The sequence below is a fragment of the Sciurus carolinensis genome, chromosome 12 (assembly GCF_902686445.1).
Source record: "Sciurus carolinensis chromosome 12, mSciCar1.2, whole genome shotgun sequence".
NCBI lineage: Eukaryota > Metazoa > Chordata > Mammalia > Rodentia > Sciuridae > Sciurus > Sciurus carolinensis.
In genome coordinates this window covers 68,271,298-68,284,818 of record NC_062224.1, presented here as the reverse complement: position 1 = coordinate 68,284,818, position 13,521 = coordinate 68,271,298, and positions in this window count along the sequence as shown.

Genomic DNA, 13,521 nt, shown 5'->3' with positions numbered 1-13,521 from the left:
CGCCGCGACCAATGGGAAGCCGGCGCGCCTGCACCTGTCGGGGCGCGAGTCGCCTGGCGGCAGCTCTCACATACACACACACGCAGGCCTGTCGCCTCTCTCCAGGAGCTGGACCGCGACCAGCTGCCCCGGCGACGCGCGAGCCACTGTGCCCGCCGCGGCCTCGGCATGGCCTTTGGTGGCCCCAGCGCGCTGCGCGACGCGTGAGAGCGCTAGCTCCTTAGACCGCGGCCGCGGGCTGAGGAGTCCGGACACTGTCCTCCAGTCCCCACCCCAAGACTCTCACCACCGGCCGGGTTATAACTTGAAAAGGGCGGAGCAGGGGGCGTCAGTTGCTAAAGCCTGTTCATCCTCCGCCTTCCACCCCACCCCTCATCCACCTCCGCTGAGGCTCTGCGTGTCTCCTCAGAGCCCGAAGGACAACCTGAAGCTGCCGAGACACTCACTGCTCCTCCCCCGCACCTTGGCATTTTCTCCTTTGCCAGCCGCTGGCGTTGTGAGCCAGGACTCATGGCCTGTCTTGGGATACACTGGCCTCTCTGAGTCTTGGCTTAGAAGGCGCTGCCCCAGGGAGGTGGGACGTGATGGGTGCCAAAGCAGAAGGTTGGGTACCTGGGGCTGTGAATTCGAACCCAAGAGGGTCGGGGGTGTTTGTTCTCCCAGTCCCCAAAGGAGAGAATCCTCCTGGTCGGCGATCCCTGCGCGGTTTGCTCAGCTCGCAGCGGTTCAGTGCTCACTCACCACCAGCCCTGGCTGCTTGCTGTCCCTTCCCAAGATAGGCCTCCCTCTGCGGGCTGTACTCGGAGGGCCCTCGTTCCAGCCGCGGTGATTAAGGGGTTTGAGCTAATGAGGTAGTGCCGGCAGGCAGCACTTTAGAACCAGTGGCACTCGAATTATTCTGTAGCAATTTGTGGATATGAAAACCATGTTTCTGGTAGAGCTACCAAATCATCCCGTGCTTCTATCGACTTTCTCAAAATCTCACATACTGATGATAGTTGGGAAATTACAGCTTTTACCGTGTCGACTCTTACTGAGAGTAATTTTAACAAATTCTTGCAGGATAGATTAGCCTTTAGTAGATAAATCAAGCTCAGTATTTTCTTTTTCCGATTTGTAAAATTGAGATGACAGCTTTGCACAGAATAAGTTTAAGATTTTGGCTCTAGTGCAAGTGCATTCCTGATCAAGCTTGTACTTCAGGGCTCCAAAATTGTAGTCGGGCATTTTTCCATGTTTCCAAGATTCTGTGATGGTCCTCTGCAGATTGAATAATTATTCGATTTTTTTTTCTCAATGAATTTTCTAACTCCTTTTAGTAGACACTAAATCCACAGAGCTCAGAGATATTTGTTGACCAGGCATGTGTTTTAACAATCAAAAGAGATATATCTTAAGTATTATTGAAATCTTTTTAGCTAAAGTACAATCCATTTATATAGAGAATGTCAGGATGGAAAGGAACATCCAAGTTCATTGGGTCCAAACATGGTATCTATGCTTCATCTCCTCTCTGCCATTTTTAAAAAGTGGTCACCCAGCCTCATAAGGAAGCTGAAATCTACTTTCCAGAAACTTGTACCCAATTAGTTCTGCCTCTCCCCTCAACCCACACAGCTAAATTGAAGGCCTCTTATTTAAGTCATATTTCATTCATTTGGAGATGGTATTGCATTCACTTGAGTCTTTCCTTCTCTGGGTTAAACAGCCACCTCTTTTGGTGTGACAATTCCCAGGCCCCTCACCAGCCTGTGACCTTTCTGTGGATGTGACCCAGTTCCTCATTGCCTACTCATATCCAACACTCAAAGTTTGTGTCAGAAAGGGCTCTAATTTCACTATGTGGGTTATTGACCAGTATGGGTAGGATTGGCACTCCCTCTATTTAAAATAGTTTACTTCTATTAAAGCAAGTGAAGAAAAGCATTTAGAGGCCAGCTAAATCACACCATTTAAATAGTTTTCTGTGTTATCCCTTTTTCTTTTCTTTTCTTTTAATCTTCATGGCCACAAAAAAAAATACTACAGACTGGGTGGCTTAAACAACAGAAATTTATTTTCTCACAATTCTGAAGGGTGAAAGTCCAAGATCAAGCTGTTGATATAGTTGGTTCTTTCTGGGGTTTCTCCTTGGCTTGTAGATGACCATTTTCTCCCTGTGTGTCCATATTGTCACTCCTCAGTGAGGTCTGTGTCCTAATGTCCTCTTTTTATAAGGACACGAGTCATATTGGATTGGGGGCTACCCTAATGAGCCCATTTTAACTTAATTGCCTCTTTCTCTATAAAGGCCCTCTTTCCAAATATAGTCACATCCTGAGGCACTGGGATTAGGGTTTCAACCTATGAATTTGGAAGGAAAGGACAAAATTCAGCCTATAACATGTCACAACAAAAATAAAGTGCTAATGTTATACTCATTCATCCTTAGATGAGAATAGTAAAGACAAAAGAAGGTCAATCCATTCCCTCAAGAGCACCCAGCCAATAAGATCCTCAGATGTGAATCTAAGGAAGTTCAATTCCATCTCTTACAGTTTCTCCACCATTCTACAGTTATTTTCATGACTACCTTTTATCTCAAGGAATCTACAAAATAAGCTATTCACAATATATTTTGATATGTATTTTTCTCATCAAGAGGAAGAGAGAGAGGGTGGATGGAATGCAAGAGAGAGGACGACTTACTTCCTATTAAGCTCTTACAGGAATTGACTACAAAACCACTACTAGTAGGGTCAGGTATTTAAGTGAAGCTTTGGAATCCTCCTCCCAAATACAAACCCCAGAGGCTTATCTGGGAAAATTAGAGATCCTACCCCTTCTCTGACTCTCCCCGTTTTTCCACTTCCTAGACATAAGGTTCCTCATTGTTTTTACTCCCCAGCTCCTATCATCTCCCTGCAAACCCTTGCACTAGGTTAGGTTTTTGAAATTTAATGAAGCATCTTCATGGCATAGACTGTGATTTCACTTTGGGTGGCCAACAATATTTTAATACATGTATATTAATTGAGCACCTATTAAGACCTGGATATTATTCTGAGGATGCAACAGTGAAAAAACAAAAATCTGTGCCCTCCAAGAACTTATATTCTAGTGAGGGAAGACAGTGAATAAAAGAAAACATTTCACATGTTAGATAGTATTAAGTACTAGACAGAATAATAAATCAGGAAAGGGCAGAGGAAATGTGTAGGTTAGAGTACAGGAAAGATTTGTAACAAAGTGTTTCAAATACACAATAACTGTAATAGAAGTTTATTTCTTCCTCCTGCAAATGTCTTGTTCTAGATGGCAGGACTTCTGTGCTCCACAGAGTCATTCAGGGACTCAAGTTTCCTTTGACTCATTACTCTGTCCTTCCCTAAGGTATTTCCATTTGTGTAACTGAAGCTGGGTTACTGGCACCTCTGGAGTTCAGCCTGAGGGAAAGTGGTTAAAAAGAAAAAGAAAAAAAAAAAGGCAATTTCCTTTCAGGCTAATAAAGCAAAAGTTAATGAACTAGTTCTCTCACATTTCATTAGTGAGAACCAAGCCACATGGCCATGCCTAGTTGCAAGGGATGCTGGGAAATGTAGTCTTTATTGGGCATCTAGGGGATCAAAAGTTAGAAGAGAATTCCCCTCCCCCCCCATCCCCCTCACCCCAACCCCATGGTGGTCGGGGGAGCTAGCAATGCGTCTCACCTTGTGAAGAAGACTGGAAACTGCAATTTTTATAAAATTTACTGGAAGGCCTTAAAAAGCCAAGGCAAAGGAGCAAGTCATGCAGTTTTCTGAGGGAAAAGAAAATTCAAGTGCCTTCGCATTCCTGTCAAAGATGGGAAACAGGAAGTCAGAGAGGCTGGAGTGGAGTGAGTGATGGGAAGGAAGGACAGAGGGGGCTGAGGTTAGAGAGGTCACCTGAATACATAGGCCTAAAACACCTAGTTAATGGTTCGATTTTTACAGAGGGAGAAGAGAAGACATTGGAGGTTTGTGAGCAGAGAAGGGACATGATAGGACTTAGACAGGAAGTAACTGAAAGAATTGATGTCCTTTATATCTTATCAACCATAGTCCACCACTCTCCACCGTATGGCCCTTTCTTCCTTCCTCCTGAGCACACCTCAACTCCTGTGCCCCTGAAACCTCAGGATGATAGCACACTGGTTCACAATCCTCACCAAATATCAAAGTCTAACATTACCACCCTGCCCCCACACCTTTTATTTATCTGGCCATGATCACACATAGCACAGACTGCTATGATGAGCAGCTTGCCTAACCATTTGCCTTTGACTAGACAGTGTTCAAGAAACAAGAATAGTATTTATCTACTTGGCCCAACTATAGCTGAGCATAGTGCTTAGAACACAATACAGCAATCAAGATTTCCTTTTTTCTGAAATATTTAATGTTTGAAGGAAAGGAGATAGTACCCACTCCTCTCTCCTTGTCTTAATCTATTTTCTGCTACTATGATGGAATATCATAAACTGGGTCATTTATAAACAAAAGAAGTTTACTTGTTTCATGGTCCTGGATGTTGTGAAGTTTGTGATCAAGGGGCTGCATCTATTAGGGCAGTGATATTTCATAACATAGTGAGAGGGCAACATGCTCACACAACTAACAGAGGGAGAGAAGGCGAGAGAGAGAGAGCGAGAGCACACAGGTATGAACAAGAGGACCAGAAAGGATGGGAACTTATCATTTTATGAGGAACCCACTCCCTGGATAACTAACTCACTCCCATGATAACAACAGTAATTCATTCATAAGAGTGGAGCCCAATACCTCCCATTAGGCCCCGTCTCCTAACACTGTTGCATGGGGATTAAGGGACACACTCCCTGACATTGAAGACCAGAGACTGGAGCCAGTTGATCTTCTCTCTGGGTTTTCTCAATCCTGAGCATCCAGGAAAGCGTACAATCAATCATAAACCATTTAATGAGCCCACAGCATGCTAGAACGTAAGCCTAGCATTGCCTTCAATACTGTGTGTGCAGATCTAGGATTTTCAAAGTCTCTGATCCACCCACCATCTCTGCCCTAGAGAGACAACACACTTTGTGAGGAGACAAGCTTCAAGGACTGAGTGTGACATTGACTTAAGGAGCTCATTCAGTCACATTCCCATCCATTTTTCCATCCATACTCAGTGCAATGAGTGGGTACCTGGCATATCCTAGTCACTGTGCTAGCTATGGATGATACAAAACCAAAGAAGACTTCACCTTTGTCTTCAACGGTTTATAGTCTATGAGATGAGATGAAAAAGAAACCTGCACAGTATTCCGTCTCCTGTGTCTAGGGATCTGTGAGTGTAAACAAGCTTCTTACTCCAAGAAAGTCATTTCTGTGTCTACATGTCTTGCCACCCCTGATTAAAACAAAACCAAGGTACTGTTAAAACATACAACCATCGTAGAAAAGGGTGAGTTGACTTTGCCCTTGCACTAGTCACTATCTACCCCTAACCCTGGTGCATTTGTCTAAGATACTTTATCCATCAGATGAAGATGATGTCAGTACTTACTTCATACAACTGTTGATGGCACTAAATGGGATAATGCCTAAAGAGCATCTGAAGAGTACCCAGCACATAGTAGGTACTAAGAAAGGTAGGTCCAAACATAGTCAATTCAGATATTTCTGTAAAAGAAACAAATTGTGTATAACTCTTGTGGATTAGATATGAGGTGTCTAAAGCTCATGTGTGCAACAGTGCATGAATTTTCAGAGGTGAAATGATGAGATTATGAGAGATGTGAACTAATCAGTGGATCAATCCACTGGTATGGATTAACTGGGTGGTAACTGTAGGCAGGTAGGTTAGGGTTGGAGGAGGTAGGTCACTGGGGCGTGACTTTAGGTTTATATCTTGTCCCTGGTGTAGAGCTCTTTCTGCTTCCTTTTTGCCATGTTATGAGCTGCTTTCTGCCCTATGCCTTTCCATCATGAAGTTCTGCCTCATCTCAGTAGGCCCAGAACAATGGAGTCAACTGAGATAACTAAACCTATGAAACCTCGAGCCAAAATAAACTTTTCCTCCTCTGTGTTGTTCTTGTCAGGTCTTTTGGTCACAGTGACAAGAAAAACTGACTAAAACAATAACAGAATGACTAAAGAAATTGTGGTATATGGAACACTAAGTAGTCATAAAGAATAAATTGGATTTCCTTGTAGAAACATGGGAGCCCTGTGAATTATTGTTGTTCCTTGACATTTTTTTTTAGATCAGGTCTTGTATGTTGCTCAAGTTGGCCTCCATCTCCTGGGCTCAGGTGATCCTCCTACCTTGGTCTCCCGAGTAGTTACTGGCTCCTGAAGCAGTTGTTCAGTAAGAGAAGCAAATTGTGGAATGACAGATACAGAAAGATACAATTTTTGAAAAACCAACATAGTAGATTCGTCTATGAATTTATCTGAACACAAAAGAATAATGTCTAAAATGTTCCCAGCATTTGGTTACATCAAGTTTGGTGACAACAGATGGAATTATTTAGGAAGAACATTTTTGTTTCTGTGTTTTTTTATCTAATTTTATTATTTTTTGATGAGGAGATACTATAGGAAGTTTCAATAATGTAAAATTAAATTGAAATGCACAAGATGGGTGAGTAAAAGATAAAGGAAAAAGGTAGGAATGGACCCAGAGCTTCATGACATGGAGTTACCTTGAAGAATGACATGTATGGATGGTGTATTTTTAAAAATAAGAGATAATAGAGAGCTCTCTCATAAGGAGTCCTTTACCTGATGACTTTCCCTTAGAAGAAAGTGGAGGGATGCCCAATAAAGGTTAACTGCTAAACTATTTTGCCATTTTGTAAAATCAATCTTGAGCTCCCTCCAGATCTTCCCCTCTTCATAAGGCCTGGGATATTAGCTCCTCAACCTCTACCTACCCCCCTTCTCTCTTTCTCTGGAAGCTTCCTAAACCTATACTGTATCCTTAGTGGTGGTTGGTCATTTCCCTGTAAGCGTCAGATTAGGTAAACTGCCATAACAGATAAGCCAAAATAAGTGCTGACTCCATCACAGTAGTATTTTTTTTTTCACTCTTGTAGGACAGTATAGGAGGATAATGGTGAGGCTGGGAAGAGGACATTGGGAATTAGTGGAGTTGGGGGACAGCTACCATTCAGGAACCTAGGCAGAAGTCAACTCTGTTGTCTTCAACACATGGTTTCCAAGAGTTTCTGGTCTTCATCATTTCAGAATGTTATAAGATGTACAGATGGTGGGACACACTGCAGTGACACTCAGATAGATGAAACATAGAATCCTTTGGTACCTGGAATCCCAAATGAGAAATGCCTGCCAGGCAGGACCACACAGAGTGCACCTGGGCACAGAGTGCAGAAGGTGGGGCTGCAAGAGGCAACTTATATATGGCAAGTGGAGTGGGATTAGCTGGGTGTCATGGGTTCCTTGTTCCTTGCCTAATTTGAGTAATGTTGCAGGCTCTGAGGCATAGGGGTTATCCTGAGTTGTCTGGTACCTGGCCCTGAGGTGATTAGAGCAAATGTACAGTAATTTCATGTGAGAGTCCTAAAAGAGAAATGGTTGAGGGTGTAGACTTAATCAGCTACTCAAGAAGGGTAACTAACCAGCCTCTTACCATTTTTTTAAAAAGTCACTCAATAGAAAAGGAGGATGACATGTGTATGAACCTAAAGTGGCCCACTTCTATTCTCTTTTTGTTGAGGGTGGGGGACAGTAACCAGAGATTGGGCCCACATCTATTCTGCCCACAGTCCATTGGCAGGATGAAGTCACATGACCAATTAGTCACATGGTCTTACAGATACAAAGGGAACTGGGAAATGTAGTCTCAGAGACAACTGTTCCAAGAATGGAAGGAAAGTTCAGATTTTAATAGGCAACTAGCAGGCTTCACCAAGAAGCTGTAAATTAATCTGCACTCAATATTTCTTTGCTTCCCCACACCCCTGGATTACTTTCATATCTGTTTCACCTGCTTGCATGGTAAGTCCCTTGAGGGCAAGGACCATGATGTTCTCTTGCTTTTGATTCTTTTCCCAGCAATTAATTCTGTATCCAGTGGGGTTCTTAATGGATAAACTTCTCACTAAAATGAGCCTCAAGTCATTTCAATTTGCAGAGATAGCTGCCACTTCAGAGCCTGGCATAAATATCTGATCCTTGGGAAATAATTTCAGTTAAATTTAGATCACTGGGGTGTGTGAAGGGGGAGAACAGTAACAGAAGTATTATCTGGGCGTTTGGCTTTTTAATTTAATTCTGAACTGGATAAATATTTTTAGTAAATTTTAGCTTTGGCCTCTATATAGCAATATTTGATGAAATCAAACAAGTGTTGCTAATGAGATGGTTTAACATGGTCACCAGCTATGGTCAAATTTTCCACTTCAGTTGACTATGAGATAAAGGTAAGCCAGTGCTTTCAGACATTTACAGTAGTTAATTACACTTAAAATGTTATTTTTCTGACCTTTTTCTTTTGTCTCATCTTCTATTACCTTGGTTTCTTAAAGATTCCTTCCTTTAAAACCACTGTCAGCTTGGTGCAGACATTTTCTTTAAGAAGGTTAATACATCATGACACTAGGGGAAAGGGTAACAAGAAAACAAACCTCTGCTTTGGGATCTCTTACTCAACATTCATCCAGCATTTATGGAGAGCTTAAGAGATGCCAAATAAAATGTAAATGCATAAAATGCAAATAGATGTTAAACCAGTCTTCAAGAAGCTCAATTATAACCCAGGCCCACATTTCTTATACATACAACTTTTTTATTCATTTAACCCATTCATTCGTCAAATATGCCATGAACACTACTATATTGCAGTCTGTGCTTTGGGTGCTAAAAATACAGAATTGAACAAAACAAAGATTCTTGTCCTCCCAGAGTTTACATTCACATGGAGGAAGACAGACAATAATTTACCCCCACTCCCAACTCATTCAATCCCAAGATGATTTATTTTACCTGTGAAAATCCCTGAGAGTTTATTCTATTTCTTTGACAATGGCTATTGTCTACCAAATGTATTTAAGGTGACAGAGTAGGCTCCAGAGCTAATCTTTGCATTCACCACTCAGCCTAAGTTAGGGTTAATAAATGCTTATATTAATTCAATGAATGAGTAATGAATGTGTCCTCAGGAAACACGACCGGTGTGGCAGATGACGCAGGTGAAATCCCACAAGGAATTGAAAGTGCTTCTTTTACTTTTATTGTCCAAATCAACAAAGCAGCCAGAAGTCCAACAGGACTTGTATCCACACTCCTACCCTGCTTCTCACTGGTTTGGGGCTGGGATGGTAGGGTGCAGAAATAAACATAGCTACTATTTGTATTGTAGAATATCCCACAAGTAAATTTTGCGGTGGACTGCATCATGATTTTTTTCCCTTAAGGTTGAGAATATTAATTTTATAAGAGTTATAGCAGTGTAAGAAAGACACGAAAACTTCAAGGCGTGCTTGGAAAATTATGGATAACCCCCTGTGCCTAAAGAGTTTGTGTGTTGGGGCTGGGGTTGTGACTCAGTGGTAACATACTAGGCTAGCATGCGTGAGGCCTTGGGTTCAATCCTCAGTACCACATAAAAATAAAGATTTTGTGTCCACCAACAAATAAATTTGTGTGTTTAGGGGTAGGTTGGAAGTGGTTGCTAAAAATACAGGTATAACATCTTGTTAGGGTCACACCAAAGAGTTTCAACTTTATTCAGAAGACAGTGGGGAGCCATCAAAGGATTTTGAATGAGTACCATGATCAGTTGTATCAGACATCAGACTCTCTCTCTCTCTCTCTCTCTCTCTCTCTCTCTCTCTCTCTCTCTCTCTCTTTCTCTCATTAGTATTAGGAATTGAACCCAGAGGTGCTTAACTACTGAATCACATCTCCAGTCCTTTTATTGTTTATTTCGAGACTAGTCTCACTAAGTTGCTTAGGACCTTGCTAAGTTGCTGATGCTGACTTTGAACTTGGGATCCTCCTGCCTCAGCCTCCAGAACCGCTGGGATTACAGGCCTGCACCACTGCACCCAATTCAGACGCCAATCTTTTAAGAATGAAACTAGGATGAAAGGAATAGAGCAAAACGATGATGGGGACCCAAAGCCAACAGGTCAGGTAAGGGATATTGAGGTGTGAACAAGAGACATGGCAGATGCCACAGGAAGCTCTGAAGAGTGGAGGACTGTCAGATTTCAGGGGCCAGGATGTGTCGGGGGTAAGGGAAACAGAGGATTCAGAGATAATGTCAAGATTTAGAGTCTAGAAGACTAAGCTGTAAAGTGCTAACATAAATAAAGAATACAAATGAAAAGACTTGGTGAGGACAGTTATGAAATCAATCTTTGATTTGTTGAGTTGAATTGCTAGAAGAAAATCTATGGAGAAATATTCAGTGGGTAGTTGGAAATGTGGGCTTAGGAGCTTTCAGAGGCCTCAGAGCAAAAGAAGAAATGGGCCCAGAGTTGTTCTAAGGCTGTCTGTTAAAGTCACAGAATATGGACCTCAGTGAGGTCAGAGAGTGTGCAGTAAGAAGAAAAGAGCCCGGAAAGAACTTTGGGGAACTGTCCAGTAGGGGAAAGGAGGAATGGAGGGAGGGGCAGGTGGGGCTGGGGTAGTGAGTGAAAAAGAACAACAGTGCTTCTCAAATAGCAGAGGTAAAAGAATCACCCACAGAAATTAATGCAGATTCCTAGGTTCTTTCCCTGAGAACCAGGTTCAGTAGGCCTGGGGTAGGGCGTAGAGAATTCCTATAATTTTATGTTGCCTTGGCATCCACTTTAAATACAACTTTAACTTTCTCATATGATAAGCAAGGCTCAGCCACCCTTGATAGTTTCCGGATCTACACTATGCCCAAATGGTTCAAGCCTACAGTCAGAAAGAACTTAGTGACACCTCCCCTGCCTAGCAAACTGAGTTCCTCACTTTCCTGATTCCCTGCAGCTTTCTTTAAGTGAACCATTCAGACATTTGCCCTCAAGCCCACAGTGACCCACTATTTATATATATATATGGAGAGAGAGAGAGAGAGAGAGAGAGTTATATATATATATATAGTTAATTTGACCTCTCCCCCTCCCTCTCCCTCTCTCTCTCCCCCTCCCTCTCTCTCTCCCCCTTGACTCTTGACTCTTCATTCTGGCCTTGAGTGACTCAGGAAACAAAGGACCACCCTCTTGAGTCACTGTGATTTCTTTGCTCAGGATTCTTAAGCAAAAGCATTTAAATTTGTTTCTTAATATAGTGGTACATTAAATTTGCATCTTCCATCTGAAGTACTAGGAGCTAACTTAGACTGGGTTTTCCCTAGGACCACAGAGACCAACAGGGTGGGCTCCCAGCACCTGAGCAAAGGTCAGGCAGGCATTAACTGGACCCAGGTCACATGAGCCAAAAGGGTGTCTGTCAGTATAAACAAGGTTCCTGTGTTAGAGACTCCCTAGTAGCAGATTGGACAACCAGGCATTAGGCTGTCCACCAGGTGAAAGAAGCATCCCTTGAAAGTCACACATACACAACCACATCCAGTTCCCCTTCATTCTCCACTAGGCAGGGATACTAGCTGCTGTGCCACTGGAATGCTATGGTTTGTATAATGTCCCCCAAGGGGCCATGCGTTAAAACCTTGGTCCACAGCCTGTGGCACTATTGGGAGGTTATGGCAGAGTCTAGCAGGTGAAGTTAGGTCATTTGGGCCATTTCCCAGTCTCTTCCTCTCTCTCTTTCACTTCCTGGCTGCCATGAAGTGAGCAGCTTGCTCCACCATATGATACCCACCAAGATGGGCTACCTCACCACAGGCCAACCAACCACAGTCCAAAACCTATAAGATTAGAAGCCAAAACAAACTTTTCCTCTTCTCAAGTTAATTATCTCATGTGTTTTATTGCAGTAACAAAAAGTTGACTAACACCTGTATCTCAATTTAGCTGGGGACTCAAAACATGGGGTCTAGGAACACACAATTTAAGGCATACACCCTCTTCATTTTCTGGTAATGCATGCCAGATTTTCCCAAAACTCAGTCTTAGAAAAACAAATATTTCTGTTCTTACAGTTTCTAAGCATCAGGAATCTGGCTCGGGCCCTCTCATAAGGCTGTAGTCTGCAGTCATCTAATAACTTAACTGGGGCTAGAAGATCTGGTTCTAATAGGAGTGTCCTCATCACATAGTGGTTGGCTTCCCTAGGGGTAAGAGAGTAAGACAGAGACCACAGTATCTTTTATGACCTAGCCTCAGAAGTCACACCCGTCATGTTCTCAAAATCTATTGTTGGCACAGGTGAGTCCTATTTAATGTGGGAGGAGGGTTCACCAGGGTGACAGAAAAAGTCATGAGGGCCACTTTGGAGTCTACCACATGTGTCCACAGTCTCTTGTGATGTAATTGGCCGTCAGAGAATGGGAAGGAGAAAAGATGAGGAGGACGAGGAAGGGGGAAAAATCCAGTCGAACAGAAGATGGATCTCAGTGACTAATAGGACCAAGAAATCAAGATGAGACAGAGAAAAGGCTTTTGGATTTGGCCTCTGAAATATCAGTCCTAACCTTCTAAACTCTAAAGAAATACCTCTAGAGAAACACAACTTTTCTGTTCAACATATGATAAGAAATTTACTCTATCCTTTGGTGTACACTGTACCCATCTATAGAAAGATATTTCATTAATTAACATCTACATCTATTATAGGAAAGGAATTCATATTTCTTATTCTACACTAAAGTATTTCTTTAGAAAAATGCTAGTTGAAAGTCACTAAGCTGATATCATTAGTCCTTAAAGCATTTTGACCTGAAGTTTGAAAAAGAATATGAATAGGGTCAGATATCAATGAAGAAGAAGAAGAAGAAGAAGAAGAAGAAGAAGAAGAAGAAGAAGAAGAAGAGATGATGTCAAGCACATATTAAGTGTTTAGACTACAAGCATACACTGTGTGCTAAGTGTAATACCATGGATTATGTCATTTATAACAACCAAATCATCTCACTTATAATTACCCTTTGCTTTAGTATTATTGTTATTGTTGTTTTACTACATTCTGTTTTATTCCAGTACTGGAGATTGAACAAGAGCCTTGTATATGCTAGGCTAGTGATTTAACACTGAGTTACAATCCCAGCCCCTGTGATGGCAATTTCAGATGAGAAAGTTGAATACTTAAGAACCTAAGTAGCTTGCCCAAGGATATTTGATCCAGAGATGGTGAAACAAATTTATTTTAAACTAATAGGAAAATTTCAGAATTCACACTTCAGAGCTCTGCTATCCAATATACAATACACTAGCAACAGGGTCTATTTTAATTTTGATTAATTAAAACTAAATAAAATTAGAAATCCATTTCCTCAGTCACACTAATCACATTTTATATGCCAAAAAGCCACAGGCGCCTAGTTGCCCCCATATTAGGCAGTGCATATATAGAGCATTTTTCTTATTGCAGAAAGTTCTGTTGGACAGAAATGCTCTAGAGCTAAAGTACCAAGGAACATGGAGGATTGAAATCTCCTGAC